Below are 5,848 nucleotides of genomic sequence, written 5' to 3' on the forward strand. Positions count from 1 at the left end.
ACTTACATACATAATACAACATTTATTGCGTATTTAAATGCATACAGCAGCAAAGTAATTTCTTTGTAACCAGTTTGGAGCTTCAAATATACACTTGATTGTACATACATACTTATAATTATATACACATTAGGGCTGGCTAAATTTTTCGATTTTTTTGTGGCGATATGTTGGTACTCATGTCTCTCTCTCACTCATGCCGACGAGTTCGCCCATTTTGAATGTTCAGTTAATTGTTGACAGCTGCTTTGCTTGCACGTGTTTCGGCTCGTCTTCGATTTTTACCTACTCGAAAAGATGGATCAAAGAACTCGTATCAAATTTTGTGTGAAAAACGAAATTAAGTGCCCGGATGCATTCCGAATGTTGACTCTGTCATACGGAGAAGCTACTTTGGACCAAAGCAACGTTTATCGGTGGTACAAAATGTTCTCAGTAGGCCGAGAAGATATGAACGACAAAAAGCGTACCGGCGTGCCGGAGCACTTGAACAACAGACGAAAAAATTTATGAAGGGAAGAAAATGGTATTAGCCAATCGTCGAATCACCGTTAGAGAAATTGCTAAGGACCTAGACATATCGCTTGGTTCGTGCGATTCGATTTTTTTCAATGATATGGGCATGAGACGGGTCGCTGCAAATTTCGTACCAAAACTGCTCAATTTCGACCAAAAACAGCATCGCATGAACATTGCTAAAGAGATGTTGGACTCTGTCCGCGAAGACCCAAATTTGCTCCAGAGGGTTATAACTGGTGGCGAATCGTGAATCGTGGGTTTATGGTTATGACGTGGAAACCAAAGTTCAATAATCTCAATGGAAGCTGCCGCACGAACCAAGACCGAAAAAAGTGCGCCAAGTTCGGTCGAATGTAAAAGTTTTGCTTACCGTTTTCTTCGCAGGGGTAATTGCAGGGGCGTTGTGCATCATGAGCTCTTGCCATAGGGTAAAATGGTCAATAAGGAATAATACCTGCAAGTTATTCGCAATTTGAGGGAAGTAAGCCGCCAGAAACAACACGGATTCGCTCACACATCGTTGCTTGTGCGCGACTTTTTGGCCAAAAACAATATACTAATGATGCCTCAGACACCTGGGGAATATCCAGATCTGGCCCCCGTGACTTTTTCTTGTTCCCGAAAGTGATGAGGCCCATGAAAGGACGACGCTAAGTAATGCTCGACATCGAAGGAGGAGCTGAACAAGAACAAAAAAGTGACTTTTTTAAGTGCTTCGAAGATTGGAAAAAACGTTGGCACAAGTGAATAATATCTCATGGGGATTACTTTGAAGGCGACAACCTAGATATTAATAAATAAATAATTTTTGAAAAAACCATTAAAGTAAGGTTAATTCAAACAAACCTTAAATCGCATCATCGATTGGTTGCGGCAAGCCGAGCAGCAGTGTTACCAGCATTCTGTTCACCAAATATGATACATATAGGGGAGGTAAGAAGAAAAGAGTATTCCGAGCATCAGCGGGTGTGGTTCTAAAACGGTCGCTGATATATATAAGCGCCATACGTTGCACGCTCTGAAGCCTGTTTCTAATCGTTGTCTTGTCGAGAGCCGCCCACCAGACTATAATTTCGTTAAGGAGAATGGGTCTGATCAGCATTCGCACATTCATACAGGGCAGGTTGGTGACGACGGGAACATTAGAAGAGAACTCGCAAAGTTGAAACAACAAAAACCCTGTATAAACGCGGTCTGATGAAGCTACTCTAATATCAGTAAAACGGCTGGCAGCATTGAAAATAGGAAGTTAAGGGGTATAACAATACTTTGTTATTCACGCTGTAACAAAAACTACGATCAATATCTTCTCTGACAGCCAGGCGGCCTTCAAATCAATGGAGACGGTTGTACTAAGATCAAAGGTTGTGCAGGAATACCTGGTAGATCTAAATGATATGAGCACCGTCTTTCAGGTCAGCCCTATATGGGTTCTGGGACATAGAGATATTAAAGAAAATTACTAGGCCGATGAGCTAGCAACAGAGGCAATATTAGGATTTCTATGGCAGTTTGCAAATTGAGGATAAGAAATAATATTCTCTAGGAGGCCAATAGGTAACGTAAGAAAAAGAAGAGAGGAAAATACTTGTGTCACTACCAGGCTAATTCGGCCGCAAATAAAAGTAGGTGAGGCTAAGAGTATTTTTCAGGCAAAGGGTATTTTCGCATGAATACTGCAGAAGTTTTAAAGACGAAGAGGAAGAAGAAACAGTTCTTCAGAACACTTTTTTTTTTATTTGTCCAGCCTTAGTTAAGAGTCGAGTAAAGTTGTTAGGAAAATACTCTTTGGACTCTCTTACGGAACCATCCGGTGTTGGGATAAAATCTATCCTACGCTTCATAAGAGGGCCTAAAAAGTTCGAATGATGAATAGGCATTGAGGTTTCTCGTGTTACACAGTGGTACCACAACGGACCCGCATGATCTCAGTGAATTAGCTATTCTAAAGCGACTGTTACTAAAACCTAAGCTAACCTAACTTCCCGCTCCAGCATTCCTTAAATTATATACAATGGCGCAAAATTAATCATTCATATTTATTTTTGAATAATTTTTTACTAATATAAATAAATAAATGATTTTGATTTAAGAAAATATTCACGCACCTGAAGTCATTAATCATTGCGTGCCTGTTTGTATATTGCCGCTATTTAATCCACAAGTGTGAAATAGGATTGAGGTGAGACGCTTTTTGGAAAAATTATAAATCTTCCGATGAGGTGAATAATTTTGCGACTCCTTCTATTAACACTTTATACCTACATATATCAATATAAATATAGGTTATAAATTAAGAAACATTGTTTTTTTGGTCCTGAATCCAGATTTTGAGTCAATACAACTAAGCCTGAGAAAACGTCGATGCATTCGAAAAAAATTGTATAGTGAATATATTTCTTTTTGGACCATTTTAGTGCTTTAATTTATTTACTATCAAATACTTTTATGTTTTCCATTTTTTTCATAATTTCGAATCAAATAATTGATAAAAACTGTTTTTTTTTATTCTACTAAAACTATTTTTTGTAGTTTAAAAATCGGTTTTCCCATTAAAGATAGTGAAATTGAGTAAACTTTGCGATTCCACGTTCTCCAGCGGAGAGTTTCGAGCGAAATAAAAACCCACTTGAATATATTTTCTTCCAAAAAAATTTTGCAAAAACCATAACCTATTTGTGTATTAAGACTTAACACTAAAATTAAGGAGGCTCAAAATCCATTTTAGCGATATGCTTCCCTGGACTTGTTTCTTCAGAACTTAAAGTAGAATACTTCATTCACCGAAACCAATTCGGTTATGTTTATTGAGCACAAAGTGACCCGCCCTAATATACACACATCTAAAAGGATTTAATTGTGCCTACTGACCACACCAAATCAACTGTATGAGAATGAGTCAGGTGCGATCGGCAGGAGTTATTATAAATACCACGCCCGGATTATCCAATCCATAGGAAATTTTATTGTTTAGAGTAATGCTGCTTACCCACGCAAGTTAGGGTTAAACAAATGAAAGCGTAAATTGATTATAACATAATCGAAAACAAAAGTTGCGCACAGGGGCGTACATATATTTATTTTATTCATTTATTAACAGACAAGAGAAATAATTAAAAATAATTGCTACACTTAGATTCTAAAGCACTGGCTGCCAGGGCCGGCGGCTTATATCTATATGGATGCATATACTGGCAGCGACAAAATATAGAGTACACCTCATATTGATAATTTTTTACTATTTATTATGTAATCTTATTTATTTCTTTATAAAAATATTTTTCTTACCAGAACAAGAACCACATAAAGAAGAATTTCGAGCGTTGTGTATAATTTGTAAAATTTCGGCAAATTTTCATTAAAATTTCAAACTTTTTACTCAGAATTTTTAATTTTGGGTACGCAGTTTTAGAGATCATTGAATTTTGATGTAATAAAAGGCAAGTTTCAAATGGATCAGGAATCACACTGATTTTTGAGAATTTTTTTCGGACGCTCTCGGGCATTTTTTCCATTTAATGCCTACTGCACATTTTTTCTTTATATGGGAGAAAACACCAAATACCGTCAGCAAAAAAAATTGTCAAAAATCAACGGGATACCAAAATTCAGTGAGCTATAAAACTGCGTATCCGAATTTTTTCTAAAAGTTCTCAGTAAAAAGTTTGACACATTGATGAAAGTCTGAAACTCTGATTTATATATGTACTTCTTGTTGTAGTATGAACTATGTTTTTCTAAATAATTAATTGAGATTACAAAACGTCAATACTAATACTTAATTCCAAACGTGTTATCTTATTTAATCAATGCCTTTAAATTTCTTATATATAGGGTGGGCCATGTAAAATTTGCTTTTTGAATCGGCTATAAAAGAAAACAATTAACATTGTCATTTATTAAAGAAAAATAATATCGTTCAAATGACTGCCAGGAGTGGCTTTACAGTAGGCCATTCGATCAACCCAATTTTTAAGTACATTTTCGATTGTTTGGGCTCTAATTTCATGAATGGCAACTTCGATTTCGTGTTTTAAAGCATCAATCGTCTCTGGATGGTTCGCATAGCATTTGTCCTTAACGGCTCCCCACAAAAAATAGTCCAACGGGCTTAACGCGCAGTTGATATCGGAATTTCGGCTGCTTATTCGGTTTTCAAAAACGGTAGCCAAAAGTTCGAGTGTAACTTTGGCAGTGTGACAAGTTGCACCGTCCTGTTGAAACCAAATGTCGTCCATGTCATCCTCTTAAATTTTTGGAAACAACTCGTTGAGCATGTCACGGTAACGCTCGCCATTTACTGTAACCGCGGAAGTAGAAGAAGACTCACCACTTTGGAAATGGGTTTTCAATATTTCCCAATTTTGTTCAACCGTATAGCGTCCCATTTCGTAAATGTCAAACCATTCTCAAAAAAATAGGTGGTTTAAAAAGCAAACGCTATATGGCCCACCCTGTACATATTTGAGCGATTTAATGCCTATTTTGGAATTGTCGCAAATTTTTCTGGAATATATTTCATTTTCAGACTTAAATATTATAAGAAGAAAATTTAAAAAAAACCTTAGGAAATATTTACTAAATTAATTTATTAATTTAATTTTTTTTCCTGTTGAAAATTTTTATATAGAGCTTTTAAAACGAGTCTTCCTAACATTTTTTTATACTTTTTTTATAATTTTTTTATACTTTTTTATAATTTTATTTTAATTTTTTATAAATATTTTTATAGTTTTTATAAATTTTTTATAATTTTTTTATACCTTTTTTATCGTTTGATTACAATCTTGGTATAATTTTTTATACATTTTTTTTTAATTTGTGTAAATTTTTTTATTACTTTTTTTATAATTTTTTTTATAATTTGTTTTATAACTTTGTTAAAAAATTTTGATAATTTTTCTTATACTTTTTAAAATTTTGTTATAAAATTTAAAATTCTTTGGAAATTTTTTTAATTAGCTTTTTGATTTTAAAATAAACATTTACAAAAATTTTTGTTTAGAAAAGAATTTTTTTTTTGAAATATTACTATGTATTAGTATAGAATAATTTTTAAACTAATTTTTCTGTAGTTTATTAAGAGGGATACAAAGAATTTTAAAAGTAAAATAATTTAATAATTTTATGATTTTTTTCTATTGAAACTTCTTATGTGGAGTTTTAAAGTGAAATATCATCGGACCTCTTTTCTCTCATTTTTTGCTGTAAATTTTGCTTTTATATTAATTTTTTTTAACATTTGTTATATTATTTTTATACATTGTTTGTATAACTGTTTTTAGGATAAAATATACCTTTTAATTTTTTTTTTTTGTAAAAGAACTAT

Source organism: Anastrepha ludens, chromosome 3, assembly GCF_028408465.1.
Source record: "Anastrepha ludens isolate Willacy chromosome 3, idAnaLude1.1, whole genome shotgun sequence".
Classification (NCBI taxonomy): domain Eukaryota; kingdom Metazoa; phylum Arthropoda; class Insecta; order Diptera; family Tephritidae; genus Anastrepha; species Anastrepha ludens.